We start from the raw sequence: 16,406 nt of genomic DNA, 5'->3' as shown, positions 1-16,406 counted from the left end.
GGTTGAATCAAGTAGCTAATAGCCCATTGTATGTTCATTTGCTAAGTGACATTTCAGATAGATAGTGAAATATTTGCTGTCTGAGAGATCCGAACTAAATAAATAAATGTAGAGTTAAGAGGAAATATCTGTAGAACGGCCAGTTAGTACAGTTTTGATTCATCGTCCAGACATCGTCTGGAGGTCGGTTTCAATCAATTGCCGACGTCTCGGCGACGTCTTGCCAATGTGCAAACGATGTCCATACAACGTCGGGCCAACATATATTGTATACGTCGGCCCGACGTATGTGTGCTATCTGGGTAGCTGTTGTAACCAAACTATTTTCCACAAGTCTTGGCGTTTTTTGACATGCCGCACTGGATGCTGGGTACCCAAGAGCGCTGACGCTGATGATCTAGCTGTGCTCCGACTGCGTGATATGACGAGATGCTAGTGACGCGCTAAGGTCTCGGAGTCTCCTGAAATGGAACGCGTCTTTCTGCCTTGAAGCTGTGTGCGCATCATCATCAAGACTCCATGTACATGTCAAGATAACATCCAAGCTAAAAATTTCGCCAAATCTGACTGCAGCTTTGTATACCATCTGTACTGTGTTATGGTTGTTTGAGTTAAACAATTTGCTTAATGAATTAAATGGCTGTTAAATGTCAAATCCAACTATAAATGTTTAAAAGAGAGAGTTCCAATCAATTATTATTTTTAAACCCAGAGGTTTAAAAGACAACCTTTCCCTAAACTGACATGCACCAACTCAGATAACTGAGTTTCAACATCCGTTTACACATTTACTCTCTATATTTTACTCTATTCTTATGGCATAACTATGTTTAACTTCATATCTGCACATCTCTGTCACCAACTGTCTCTGGAGTGGGGGGTTGGGGCTTCACAGGGTGTCTACAGGTGTAAACAAGTTAAATTTAAGACTTTAAGACCTTTTAATACCATTTTCCAATTGAAATTAAATACCAAATATACGATGGAAATACAAATCAAAAGTGGAAATATACAGTAATCTTCCCAAACACTGATGTCTGTTCAATATGAACAGTATGGTAAAACGACAACAATCGGTTGAGTTTAAGAACATTGACTAAATGTGTGTAATGCGAAAGGATAACACAAAAATGGAATTGCTGTCCTTAATTATATTTTTTACGACACAATGGTGGAGCATAAACTAGCAATTCCATGAATCCCATGGAAACAAAGGCAAATGTGTGAGATGAACTGATGTGGAGCACAAATCATCCAAGAAGCAGTACTTCTCTTGAGTTTTGATTCAGATGACTAATCATTGGATTCAGGGTCAAAAGTCTATCACTTGAACTGGTTTCATTACTTAAGACACTAAAAGTCAGCAGCTTGACATGCTGGGACATGGAAAAGATTAGACTTTCATCAAAGTAAAAAATGCTGGTTTGTCCTTTTTCATCAATGTTCTCAAAAAAGCAGTCTGCAGAGCTACTGTGTCTGTGGGCGACTGTCTGTCTCTGGAGGGCTGGCAGGCAGGGGCAAGCAGGGCCTGCAGTCAGGGCAGGCCAGCTGGATGAAGCTGTCCTGGGGTCAGGGCTGAAGAGAAGCTGTCCAGCTAGAGGGGGGTAGTCCATCAAGGGATCTGCTTTTCTCTCAGTATCCTCTGTTGAACTCTGTTGAGCAGGCCTCTGTATGACCCTCCAGACCTGTAGAAGTGAAGAAAGGATCCATGTCAGTTGTGTAAAATGAAGCTTTTTACATCTTCACTTGACATAAACTACAGTTTTGACTGTGAAATGCAGTGGCATTACTGCAGTGGCATTACTGGGTACACATTTTTCCATGAGGAATTTGTGAGAGCGATCAGGCTAACTGTGTTAGCGACTGAACTGGGCAGCGCAACGATCGAGCAAAAAACAAAACCATTGACATTTCTTACGTGCGTTTCCCAAACATGCTCGTAGGTAGTAGGCCAATGTATGCGCTTTCAAGAGCTACGAATTTTCAAGAGACACTTTAGCTACGATGTATTTGGGAATGGCCCGTAAAATTAAGATTCGTCCTACAATAGATTCTACGATCAAGTTACGGCTTACGACACTTTTGGGAAAAGCAGCCGTTAACTACAATGACATAGCCTATCATTAGCGAGTCCACTCTGACAATGTATGTAGAGTAATAGACTAGAGGATATAGACTACCATACTAAAGCATTATAGTCTGATTTTAATGAAGCATTATGGTATCAATTAGATCTGTATTGTTGTCCAAGTGAATGTCGTGAATTGTGTGTAGCGACAATAATGTTAGCCAAATGCTAACATCATCAGTTAACATTTTTCTCTGGCAATAACTGTTGTTTGTTGTGTGTTTGCGTGTCAGTATCAAATGTAGTAGACGAGCAAGTTTTTGTGAGGGTTAGAAGCTACCCATCTCAGAGGAAAAAGGAGGATCCTCACAAACTAGAGGTTTGACCACTGAGTGCACATGTTCCCTGTTCTTACATTGGCAACCTGAGCTTCTTACTGCCGTTGCAGTATTGTTCACTAGCTGCAGTTGCAGCTCCTCTGGTTTCAAGAGGCGAACAGTGATCCCTAAAACGTAGCCGTCTAGGTAAAGTGTCTGCTGCAGACATAGTGTAAGGGGCCCCATTATCGTCCACAACCGCTTCTTCCGTTAATTTCATAAAGAAGATATGCAGCAGCAAAGAAAGAAAGTGACTCATCGATATGTACACATCTTATATTGGTGCACACCAAATTACAGCTTCTTATTTTGAGATTTGAGTATGTAAATACGCTCTCAAACCGTATGTGTAGCATCTGCCTTCCGCAGCGTCAAACTGACATTTCTCCATTGAAAGTGATTGGGTGGACGATAATGGGACCCCTGGCTAACTCCTAAAATCAGGAAATTTTGAAATGGTCGCTGACGAAGAAAAAAAGCGTCGCTCAGGCTGCTGCATTTATACTTTGGCAAACACATAGCTATGGTTAAATTGTTTATGCTTTGTAGCTTAGCTGATCGATCGGAGAAAATGGCTGTAGGGTCATTTTGAGAGGCATTATAAAGGTGTGGATATGTTCTAACTTGCTCTGCCAATCTCTCCTTTATTCCTTGCATCTTAAACAGCTGTTGAGCGTTCACTGAAAATTCAAAACAATGCAGTCATCGACGCGTGCTGTCTATCTAGCCAATCACACTTGCGCGACACTATGTGACGACATCAGCGCCAGTAGAAATTTCTCCTGGTTGGCAACACTTTCAAGCAACGGTTAAAAGTGTTGACCGTGACGCCATTTCTGTCGGCAACCTTTTCAAAAGTGTCTGCGACCTAAGTATAAATTGGGCTTAAGTGCTCCCCTTTTTAATTGTTAAGTTTGGTCCTTCATCCCGCCGAATAGCCTAAATACATTTTCGTCAAACTTCACCATCAACAGGGAAGGAATGAAACAACAGATATGGCTGTTTTGGGGAATAACAAGAACAGCCCGGTACGCTACAATAACTCTTGCTCGTTGCTTGCACCATTTGTTTACCGCTGTTGCCCTGGACAGAGGAAGAAGATTTCCACGACGATTCTGTATTTCCGGTAACAAATACGGAAGTTGTGAAAAGGGTCTATTACGATATCGTTTACACACTACCAGTGAGTGAGCCGAGTCTGTCTCTGAGGCTAAGTCAAAACAATGTACCCCCGGGACACAATCTCACTCCACTTGCAAGTTTTCCACAAATAGCAAGTTTTCCACAAATCACAAAAATAATCAAAGCATTTGGCTAAAAGCACAATTCACACATCTCCTAAAGGCTGCCCTCCTCGACATTTTTGGTGTCGACCGAACTGTGAAATGGTGAACTTATGAACATGACGCGACCAAAACATGGATGCCGCCTAAAAGCCTATGCAGTATCCCTGGCGCATAGGCTTACTACAAAGACTTTCACGACCCAAATCTAAATTCTGAGCCGACAGGTCTGTGGGGAATCGCTTGTTCTCCTAAAAGCTGCCCTCCTCTACCTTTTTGATGAATTCACCGAGATGCTACAGTACATGATTCACTAATTACACAGAATGAGTAACCGAGTTTGGTTTTCCGTCACTTCAAACTTACAATCTAAAGGTCTCAAAGTGCTCAAACCTTCACCATAATTCAAGAGTAGAGTACTTTCACGAACCCAATCATTGATTCTAGCTTAAAATGTGTAAAAATAGGACTTACCAAACGTGGCTGCCTCCAACACAGCTATCACATTCCAGTTGAAATAAACAATGGCCGCCGAAAAATAATTTATCTTCGTAACGGCGAGCTGCGATTGGAAGCAAAATAAAACGGGAGCTAAAGACCAAGGGTGGGGGCTTGGTCAGCACACCATTCCCAGAAAGGATGTGTGTGCGACTTGCAAAGCTCACGCACGTGTCAAGTAGGTTGACCACCTGGCCCTCTTTGCACTGTATTGCACAGCATTTTCAATATGCGACGTGCAGGACAAGGGGTGAAAATGCTGTGCGACACAACGCAAAGCGGGACAGGTGGTCACCCTAGTGTCAAGGGGCAGGATGAGTCTGTGAGAATTTGGAGCCCGCACGCTTTGGAGCTATTCACTTGAATTCAATCATATATTGACCTACCAAGGTGAAATAGTTTATGGTACATCAGAGTGATGTCGTCTTGAACCCTATTAGGTTTGAAAAACCATGAGTCAAAATTATATTCGATTTATTGACACGAAGATATTGAGGCAGTGTGGACATTTACCTAAATACACCCCTTTCAGCCATCTTGTATTGCATTTCTTATTCAATTTGATCATTTATAAAAACATGTATTCTACACATCTGTAACAAATTTCAAGTCGCTTGGATCGATGGTTCATGAGGAGAAGGGTTTTGAAGGTTGTACCAAATTTGGACTGTACAGTAAAATATCATGGCGGACCTTATGGGTTCTTGAAGCTTTTTTGTTCCCCATGAGAAATAAGGCATGAATACCAATTTTCAGGCATTTTGGAGTAATGGGGCGCTGGGGAAATCACGTAGACTTTGGGCGTGTTTTATAGCGCCACCTATGGATGTACATGGGCCACTAGCCGTCTGGGAGTAATGAGTGACCTTTTGTATCGTTGGGCCAAATTGAAAAAAAATCGGGTCCACATTTATAAAACTGTGCGTAGGATCCTTACTAAAAGTGTACATACGCCCAAAAGCCTAAAATGGCGTACGCACACAAAAATTCCGATTTATAAAACCGTGCGTACGCACACCTGTACGCAATGTTCCCTTTATAAATCACAGATTACCCACAAGTGTGCGTACGTGAATCAGCATTGTACCCTGCCCTGAACACGCCCATTTTTAACCATAAATAGTCAATGCAAAGCACCTCATGAATGCTAATCAAGTATCTCATCATGACCCTGGCATACGATTGTTCTTTATGGTGAATCATAGCGCATGACAACTTCTCAGACACTGTTAGCCTATTGGTGGAGCTCGAAAACTCTGAAAATGTGGTGGCCGGTAGATCACCAATTTAAAAAAAACTGTGCGAGTGGCGTCAACTGTGGCAGTGATACTGCGAGTCGAGATACAATTTGAAAACAAAAGCGTTTTGTTATGAACAGTAATCTATTAAAGTCTGGACTGATAACGAGGACGTAGAGTGTAGCGATTGCACGGGAGCTTGACGACTGTATTTCCAGTTTTTGACATATGAGGATATTTGCACAGGCTATTAAATAAATATATTTAGTTATACACTGTGTTCTGCAGTTATCTAAAGGTAGGATATGTGATGTTATCCTGTATTCCATGCAGTCACGGAATCTCCCCCTCCTGAACTCCTGTAGTGGACAATCTGATGGTGAGGAAGCACTGAATTTTTATTTAAAATTTGAGTTGGATTGTACAAGGTGTTTATGGAACAAGAATCACTCAGTACAAGCGCAAATAACACTGCTGGATGTAATCTTCATGATAATCATGAAATTTAATGAAAAGAACGTGTGTGAGGAAAACAAAATATATAAATATTAAAAGTAATTTTCTTCCCACATTTAATTTTTGCAGTCTGACTACAGTACGGTCATCTGCGTCGCCAATTCCAACTGTTTTCAAAATGTGCGTAGGCCTACGGGAGGGTCAGAGTTTGCGTGGAGGACCGCACATTCTCCCGTCAAGTTTGTTTTTATAAATCACAACCTTTGCGTGGAAAGTGCCGTACGCACATTTTCAGCCCTGTTCCCGTACGCAAGCTTTATAAATGAGACCCCAGAACTTTTTGAGCTATTGAGCCATTTAGCGGAGAAGAAAAATAATAATAAGAACACTATCAAAAACAAAAGGTTCCCCTCCTACCAGTGGAATCCTAACAAGAACGTTTCATTGTCAGGGGATTTATATTTATACTTATGACTAGGAGGCTATGGCAGCCCATAGAACCGATTGATGCAGAGTTTTGAAATTTGGCACACTTATTTGGAGAGAAGGAAGCTGTGGATCCTCCGCAGCCCCATCCATCCCACATCACACAAAGAAAACGTGATGATGACATGAAATAAAATAAAGTATAACTGATTAATTATATTTCGTCAGATAACTTTGGATATTTAAGTATAATAGAGCATAGTATAAAATATTGAAATGAATCAGAAAATATGTACATTGAATAAGTATTTTGACCTGGGGAGAAGACAGAACCCTGTGTGTGTGTTAGGAATTTAATTATCTGCAGTATGAATCAAGGATTTACTCATGTTTAGTAGTTGTACTCCCAACAGGTGTGGTTACATTCTGTTAAAGGACCTAGAGATATTCTACAAACACAAGCTTTGTAGTTTTTCCAGATGGGAGTTTACATGATGCAGCAATGTAAGGGACTTCTACTCTTCATGTAGGCAAACTGGAGTTGATCTGCCAGGTTCTGGACTGTCTCTTGTAGATACAAAAGTATCAGACATTCAAAACTCTTCATCACCACTGATGTAAGAGCTAAAGGTTGGAAGTCATTGGGAAGTTTGGGTCTGCTCTTCCTTGGAACAAGGCAGATGGCAGAGGTCTCCCACAGAGCTAGAACTGTGTGTTCCTCCAAGGACCAGTTGAACAGTTCACAGAAGACAGGGCCAGTTGTTTGTATTAGGTCTCCAGGAGCATGTTATTACTGATGTTCTCAGGACATAATGCTTTGTTGACTTTGGAACTTTAGTGAAGTTAAGCCCATCAAAGCAAAGAGTAGCCTATCTGCAAATGAGCCCCAACCCTTAAGGCTCATGTTGCAGTGTGTACATTGGTTCTCTGTAGTCCCAGAAAACGTTTTAAAGTCACTCCAGGCATCATACCTGTACACATTAATATATTTTCCACCTTTTCTTTAGACAATTTTATGTTATTTAATTTGCTTACTTCATTTTATCAAATTACACTGGATCTTGACATCTATAAAATGTGTACATTTGTTTTCTAATTTTATGTGATTTTAATTTAATTATCCAATATTTATTATTCGAACATATTTTCATATCTTCGCAAACCATTAAAATATCTTGTTGCGATCTTGTGACATCGTTGTTTCTTGCCTCTCGCAAACCAATCTTCGCAAACCATTCAAAGCGACATCGTTGTTTCTTGCCTCTCGTGACATCGTTGTTTCTTGCCTCTCGCAAACCATTCAAATATCTTCGCAAACCAAATAAACCAAACATTTCAAATATCTTTGCAAACCATTCAAATATCGTTAGGTGGCGCTGTCAGGGTCCTAGAACTCTCTCCGGCTCTCCGGGGCCTCCGGCTCTGCAGGTTCATACTATTGAAAAAATAAGAAATAATTAATTTTGGGTGATGTACCTTTTTTCTCCACTAGATGTCAGACTTGGCTCATTTATAACTTTCTCTTTGACCTCCGTGGCAATGGCTCTTTATTCTCTGTATGTCAATAAAACATGTAAAAGATTCATAAATCAAGATGTTCTAAGGCATTTGTATTACAATGAAGTAGAATAGAATAATATAATAAGATAAACGAAAGCAATGAATGTTTTTCACACCCCTCTTGGTCCTCCATTTTATTTTAATTTTTTTGCTCTCATGTTGAAATAACAAGTCGACGGCATGTTGGACAGCGTGTCCGCCTCATTTCCCCCTAAATAAGTCCAAATGTATACCTAAACTACTCAAAATCTCCCCAAAACTACTCAAAATACTTTGAAAACTAGTCATAATAAACCGAATTCCTTTTTCTTAGACGGCTCTTTGTCGTGTCCCTTTCTCGTGCATCCTATAGCTATGAGTCAGCAGAAACACCCATTTTTCTCTGTTTCATTTTTTGACAAAAATGTATAGAAATATTCCAATAAATGCAAAGTGCACATAAAAGAGCGCATTTTTTGGACGCACTTTTTTCATGGAATTGAAATGATCGTATCTTAAGTTTTACTTGGCTTATTTACACAAATCAAACACTCAAATGTAGCTTCAGGTCTGCACTTCCGTAGGAAATCGGCAGCCCTCTCAGTGTCTTTGTTTACATGCTGCGTGGTCCAAAAGCCGACCAGCGCTCTGATCACGCCGGCGTGATTGTCAACTCCAATAGCCCTGTGCAGCTGTGTTTCAGGCCTCACAAAGGCCCTGGAAGGGGGAGAACATAGGAAAAGTACTGGCAATTCAAATTCTGTGACAATTGACCAATCGAGTGTGAATACATAAATGCATCTGTGACCAACTATAATGCACCAATGATAACATTTCACAAAATATTGGAGAATAAATATATAAGCGAATGTCCGGAGAAAAATTCCAGTCTGCTCCCGGGAACACACTCAGTTTGTTGGAATCTCTGTCACTCTAAATTCTAATAAATACTTTGCATCAGACCTTTTTGAGTTTCAGTGTTGTTTGAAACTTTGAGAATTGGTTGAAAACTTAGATTATTATTTATCTGACAGAGGTAAAAGGAGTTGGAGGGAGAGAGACAGAGAATTGGATAAAGAAGTGATCATAAATGTGTAGTTGGGTTACAGAGGTTAAGTCAGTGATACAGTTACATGTCAGGATGAGGTACAGCTGTTTTCCTGCCTTGTGGGTCGCCGGTGTGTTCAGCAGCGTCTGGTCGAAGGAAGTCAGAAGAGACTTGAAGTCGACGGCCTTCAAGGATTATCAGCAAGGTTCCATCATCCCGGAAGATGCTGAGGAGCATGTCCAGCTCCTCCACAAAGTCGGCTAGCGGCCCTGGTGGGCGATAGAGGACCACTAAGAATGCTTTGATAGGATCAGTTAGCATCACATAATGGTGTTCAAATGATTTGGCAGTAACAGAGAGTGGGGTGGGTGTGTATTTAATAGGTGGGGAAAGAAGCAAACCTGTCCCACCACCTCGCCCGGTTGAGCGGGGTGAGTGAGAGAACGAGTGGTAGACGGAGAGAACAGCTGGAGTTGCAGTGTTCTCTGGGCGGATCCATGTCTCTGTCAGAGCAAGGGCGTGAAGAGAAGCATGGGATGAAGTCTGCCTTGTTCACAGCAGACTGGCAGTTCCAGAGCCCTATAGAAAGAGGGAGGGCAGGTGGAGAACATCTGGATAGTAACTAAGATTAGAAGTGGACCGTATGTACTTTGTGATATATCTACGTCTACGTCTGCAAGTGGTGTAATGAACAGAAATGCTGAAGAAACACATGCTAGCTATGAATATGTTCTAGATGGATTAGAATACAAATAGGGTGATACTTATCAGAAGAGGTAATCCGGCCCGTCGGCCATCTTCGGTGGACTCCCGCAGGTAGACTCCCTGTCTTTGTTTGACCGAGTCTTCGTGCGCCGAGGCTGCCAGATGAGGCTGCCACTGCAGTGCTAGCTGCCTTAAATATGCAAGGTGCAGCTGACAATGACCCTAATTATAATGTAAACAAAGCAGAGTGTGCGTGGCGGAAATACTCTGGAACTCGATCTCTAGCTAGCTATTGACCAATTTAGCTGCTATACCCTTACCCTCTGCCCTTGAGACTACGTTTTAGATAGACATAATAATGAACAAAGTCTGACTGCTCACAGTAAGACGACAGTCACGATGTACTCTCAGTAAGACACAGTACTTTCCTATAAACAAATTGATAAGCTAGAATCTCTTGTGATTAGTCTTGTGAAAAAATCTCTGCTTGCTCTTCAACTCTGCTTTGGGAAGAAATAGGAAAAGCAAAAGATAATTGTAGGCTATTGCTGATGGAGAATACACATATTTGTTAATGCTACTACACACAAGTGCATAGGTTTTTAAATGCAAATATGAAAATACTACCTCCAATATATTCAGGACAGATGAAGAAATAAAGCAATGTTTGTTTCTTTTAGGTAAGAGGATATCTTGTGAGATACATTTACACAGTTGTGATTTTCTGACATGATGCATGTAATCCGTCATTTCAATCTACAGACTTTAATCTTTCACTTTAGATTATTCATTAGTTTTTAAAACAAAATTTGTATGTTTGCCTTTGTCAAGTACAGAACTGCAGTTAATAACTCCAACACATGCAGCTCTGCTTTCATCTGTCATCTCATTTCCTGCCACGGTGGGATTATTTATGCTGAGTGTTGTGGTATTAGTTGGAAGGTATTCTCTGCTGACAGCCTTTCATCTGTTATGACGGGAAGGATATTTGCTGACAGAGACCATTAAGGCTTTTATGAATTATTGTTTTCAGACAGGTGGAATCAAATTCTCAATCAAATTATTCTAGGAGCCTCTCATCATGACCTTTAGACAAGCCTGGATTTCATATTGTTTCAACCTACAGCAATAGGTTACATTTCCTGGTAAAATCTAACCAGTCTGATTGCACTGTCTGCAGTAAGCAGTAGTTTTTTTCTCAATTTATATCAGGGCAAATTGGTTGATTACTATTTTCTTAAGTGACTTTGTATAAATTTGACCATTTTGGCTTGTGATAGTGTCATTTCTCACACCATCGGCTGATTATGTACAGTATTACCAAGTTTCCAACTGTAGCCTATAGTACAGCTGACAGCCCCAATGGGTGTCGTAGACAGTGCCCCCCCCCCCCACCACCACCACCACCACCACCACCACCACCACCACCACCACCACCACAGCTGCCCTGTCAATGCATTCTGTGTTTGACATGATGCTAGTTACGTTGTTAATGCGAGCGCGCAATGCGCTGTAAAATGTAAAATGCGCTGTAAAATGTAAAATAAACAGCCGTTTTTCAGTTGGTAAAATCTTGTCTAGTGAAGGTGATGTATTTTTGTCTCTTAATTTTTCATCTCCACCCTTACGTTTCTTAGCATGGTTTTCCAAATTAATTATGAACATTTAAAACTGAAAGCATGCAGCCAAGGAGCTCTCCACCTTTATTACTCATTTGATCAATCAAATATAAAAGCATCATAGAATGTACAGTAAAGTAACATCTAGCTGGCGTCAGTTATTTCAAATGCATAGATAACATATTTGAGTGTGCTGAAATTAGCAATAACGTCAGCTAATTCGAGGTGTATGCATAGGCTAACTATAAGTTAGCAGCACATTTCCCGTATTTAACAATAATTAAACATGGACTTACCTGAAAGTGATGCACGGGCATCATCTCACAGTTTATTTCTTTTTCTGCCCCTGACTCCTGTTGTCTTTTTGAGGCCATTTTCGAAAAGTTTACCTAGCCTACTGTCAAAATTCTTCAGGCCACTGAGGTAGGAAAGGGCACCCACGGCGAGCTTGGAAAGTTGAGTGTGTATTTGTTTTTTTGTGGGGTGGGGGGGAGGGGGGGGGGGCACCGTCGTAACATTTTTTGAGCAATTAAATATATTTTTTGTTTTGCCTGTTTTGTGATTTACATGCCTAAAAGGTGCGTAATATTTATATAGGCCTACTGAAATAATATCGGCATTATAATTATAATAACTATGATGATTTTTCAGTTGGCAATTTTTTGGTGCCCCCTCAGGTCTTGGTGCCCTACGCACAGCGCGTAGTGCGCGTTATGGGAGCCGCGGCACTGGTCGTAGAGACAGATGTGGAAACCACACTCTTCAACCATGTCACAGATGGTTTCTTTACAATGCAGGTGAACCAATTAAAAAAGCATTAACATTAACTGGTTTCGGTTCCTACTGAAGGGAATAATAACAATGTTATCATTTTATATGATTGTTCAAGTATGCAACTGTGGTTTCATTGTACATTTTGATCATGGCATCAACATGAACTCCATGACGTCTTGTTCCATTCAACCCTGTTTAGATGTTTAGAACACTTGAAGTTTATGCTAAGGTGGGCCTATAGGGCTGTGTTCGAAAACTTAGACAGCTGTCTTAATCCTTGATGTCTTATTAGACAGGTGTCTAACGAGACAGCTCTCTTCGGGGTAAGGTATCTTAAAAACCGTTGTTTTCGAACTGCCTATTAAGACAGGATGCACGTCATCGCGCTGCGTGTACTTATGTGCTTGCACTAGCGCACTTTGTCAGACGGCAGTCAATTGCATTGAGTTTGTTGTCACACTAAGTCAAGTTAAGCTGTATTTAAACTTGTGTTAGATATAAGCTCAATAGCTCATAACATTTGTGTTTGTATTTCACTCAATTGATAGGATTATGATTAAACGCAGCAACTAGTGTCTGCACTGCGATGCTAGCTACTGTACGTTATCGAAAAGTCGGAGCAAATTTACAAATTAGGAATTTTATCAATAAAATAAGTACATTTTCAGCAACTACACTGCCCAATTCTCGATACATTTTTATTCAGATACTGATTTATAAGTACCGTTTAGCTGAAATATGAATTGTAAAAACGTAGAGCAATGGCGGTGAAAGGATTCTGTTTAACTTGTTGCCTACGGTAACCCCGCGCACATAATTTTGGGTAATACGTGCCGCCATTAAGACAGCAAGGCAGCTCAGATGCTCTCTTAAAAAATGACCGTTATGTGACGTATTTCAAGGTATCTTATTAGACAGGAAGAGAAGATTTAAGACATTTCGAACAGACCTCGCTGTCTTAAAAGGAAGGAAGGAAGGAAGGACGCATTTTAAGAGTTTTCGAACAGAGCCCTACTGTAGCTACGCTTTTACTCAGAAACTAATAGAGTGAGCGGGCCCATTATAGTCCACTCTAAATCTCCAACGTTCGGGGCCCCATTATCGTCCACAACCGTTTCTTCCGTTACTTTCTTAAAGAAGATATGCAGCACCAACGAAAGAAAGTAACTCATCGATATGTACACATCTTATATTGGTGCACACCAAATTACAGCTTCTTACTTTGAGATGTGAGTATGTAAATACGCTCTCAAACCGTATGTGTAGCATCTGCCTTCCGCAGCGTCAAACTGACATTTCTCCATTGTAAGTGGTTGGGTGGACAATAATGGGACCCCCTAACTGCTAAAATCAGGAGAGTAACATTTCTAGGCATATCCTGATTGGATTTCAAAACTGGGATGTTATAATATAGGTGTGTATCTATATATTAAAGTACAAAGCTGTGACATAACGTTTTGAATTTGTAATATAACGACATTTTGGTAACATTTCTAACGAGCGTCGAGAGCTAGGTGGACGATAATGGGACCCCTGTAGTATTCGCTCAGGTCAATGAGGCCTACGTGCCATAGGCCTAAATAGCAAAGAGAAGTTCAAAACGTGTAATGTTTACAATAAGTTATGTTGGTGAAAATATCTAACAACATTAGGGACTTGGATAGCCTATAGATTCGTATGGACTAGGATATGGATTCGTATGGATGATTATTAATCAGCCTTTTTGGACTGCCAACATAAACATTTAAATGTTTACTCCTCGTCAGGTCTGCAAACGCCTTTGTAAACCGAGATTTGTTAAAACGTTTGTTTACAAACAAATTGTTTTAACAAATCGAGGCGACAACGCGTTTGCTGACCTGTCGAAGAGTAAACATTTGGTTTCTTATATACTACAACAATACGTGGGAAGATCCCAATCAAACACGTCGAATCTGGAGCAGACGCCATGTCGTCAGAGCAATCAGCTGCACTTGCACTGGTGACGTCAATACATCTCCAAGGCAACATATCAACAACTGTGGAGTTTCAATAACAAATAATTTTGTGAACAGAATAACTCTCTGGTTGGTTAATAAATACTTACTAACCGAGAGTGAGGTCATGCCGGTGTTGTATCACCCGATGCATGACTCTCTGGATTGGAAGCGCGCGCGAATCAAAGAGTGAAAGATTTCGTCTTGATATGGCATCCAAAAGAAGAGGAGACAGAAGTCTCACATTAAACCGTCTTTGTTGTTGAATTCAAGAGAAGGATGTCTGTTATCTGTGTAAATATCTGATGCTATTTTCAACACAAAATCCTTAAAATTCGTCATTCAAACGGTATAGTAACGAACGCGAACCAACATTCTTGCTCCACGACATCGCATTCTGAGAAAATATACCCCAGTATGATCATGATTATTGCTACACAAAATGTATTTTGTGTAGCAGGTTCAAAGTATATCACATGGCACAGCTCTTCATACTAATGTATAGGTTCAAAGGCATGCGATTTTAATGCAGTTAGCCTGTGCGTAGGGTGGGTTACTCATACAGGTCGAAAACAACAACCTTCTGATCCAGAATAGGCTATCAGCTGTCCTGAAAAGGGACCAAAGGTTCACATGCCTAGCCTACAAAAGACAAGTACTAAAAACAATGTATCAACCATGTATCAACATCAAAAGAACCATCAAATCCTTTTTTAAGACAGGAAATATTATTCTTATTGTTTGAGTCAATGAAATAAATGAAAAAATAAAACATAATAATCCCTCACTTACCATGGACTATTCTGTTTACAGACCTGTCCACCCTATACATACACATGTATTGGTATTCAATTGATGCTATTAAATGTACATAATGCTGGCGTAGAAGGATAGAAACGTATGCGGGGGGAGAGCATTTCATGGCAGGTTTTCCATTAGATGTAAGTGCAATGAACCCCCTGTTAACCCTGACTAGGACAGTGTGACATACCTGAAACTTACTGTGGTTAATCAAACTAGTGCCCTCAGTCTACTGTAAGAATTATTTGATGCTGGGATATACAGAACAGACAATAGAGGGGGGGGGGGGGAGGTGCATTTTACAACAGGCTTAATGCACCCCCTGCTAACCCTGACTAGGAAAGTGTCACAGGCCTGAAACTTACTGTGCTTACTCATGCTAGTGCCCTCAGTGTACAGTAAGAATCATTGGATGCTGGGATATACAGAACAGACAATAGAGGGGGGGTGCATCTCACGACAGGCTTGTTGTATTCCTTCTTGTCACGAAATGCACCCCCCGCTAACCCTGACTAGGAAAGTGTCACAGGCCTGAAACTTACTGTGCTTACTCATGCTACTGCCCTCAGTGTACAGTAAGAATCATTTGATGCGGGGATATACAGAACAGACAATAGAAGGGGGGTGCATCTCACGACAGGCTTAATGCACCCTCAGCTAACCCTGACTAGGAAAGTGTTACATGCCTGAAACTTACTGTGCTTACTCATACTAGCCCCATCTTGTGCAATGCACACACTCTGTGAATAATAGACACTATAAAATTAAAGATTTTGAATACAATTAAATAATATAAACCTTTTATTATTTGCAATGCTGTTGCAGTCCCATATTACCTGCTGGTAGGTATTTTGATCTTGGGAAACAGTACAAATGAGCTGACAGGACAACCACTGTCCTGTTGTAGTTATATGCATAACCAATACAATCTAGTGTATGATAAATATGTGACTCCTTTTGTGTTATTTTCTTTGTTACTAATGTTTATTGAGGTACATCTTCACAAAGTACTTCTTTATGTCAAGGCAGTTCTGTATATCCCAGCATCAAATGATTCTTACTGTACACTGACGGCACTAGTATGAATAAGCACAGTAAGTTTCAGGCATGTAACACTTTCCTAGTCAGGGTTAGCAGGGGGTGCTTTAAGCCTGTCGTGAGATGCACCCCCCCCTCTATTGTCTGTTCTGTATATCCCAGCATCAAATTATTCTTACTGTACACTAAGGGCACTAGTATGAGTAAGCACAGTAAGTTTCAGGCATGTGACACTTTCCTAGTCAGGGTTAGCGGGGGGTGCATTTTGTGACAAGAAGGAATACAAGCCTGTTGTGAGATGCACCCCCCTCTATTGTCTGTTCTGTATATCCCAGCATCAAATGATTCTTACTGTACACAGAGGGCACTAGTATGAGTAAGCACAGTAAGTTTCAGGCATATCACACTGTCCTAGTCAGGGTTAACAGGGGGTTCATTGCACTTACATCTAATGGAAAACCTGCCATGAAATGCTCTCCCCCCGCATACGTTTCTATCCTTCTACGCCAGCATTATGTACATTTAATAGCATAAATTGAATACCAATGCATGTGTATGTA

The 16,406-nt window shown here is 40.7% G+C and overlaps 1 long non-coding RNA gene across 4 annotated transcripts; it reads right to left on the bottom strand.

Moving 5' to 3' along the window:
* Positions 1–944: 944 nt before the first annotated feature.
* On the bottom strand, positions 945–11,706 carry LOC146258530 (uncharacterized). 4 transcript variants are annotated; one of them, XR_014729819.1, is made up of 4 exons: positions 11,554–11,706; positions 9,050–9,860; positions 7,700–8,602; positions 945–1,685 (listed from the first exon to the last, which is right to left on the bottom strand). It is a non-coding gene; the product is annotated as an uncharacterized LOC146258530 (long non-coding RNA). The 4 variants fall into 4 exon arrangements; XR_014729818.1 differs by having other exon boundaries at positions 7,700–9,202; positions 9,335–9,860; XR_014729816.1 differs by having other exon boundaries at positions 7,700–9,860.
* Positions 11,707–16,406: the final 4,700 nt, after the last annotated feature.

Source organism: Hypomesus nipponensis, chromosome 14 (assembly GCF_054491055.1).
Source record: "Hypomesus nipponensis isolate SF chromosome 14, ASM5449105v1, whole genome shotgun sequence".
Lineage (NCBI taxonomy): Eukaryota > Metazoa > Chordata > Actinopteri > Osmeriformes > Osmeridae > Hypomesus > Hypomesus nipponensis.
This window is presented reverse-complemented; position numbering and strand designations above follow the sequence as displayed.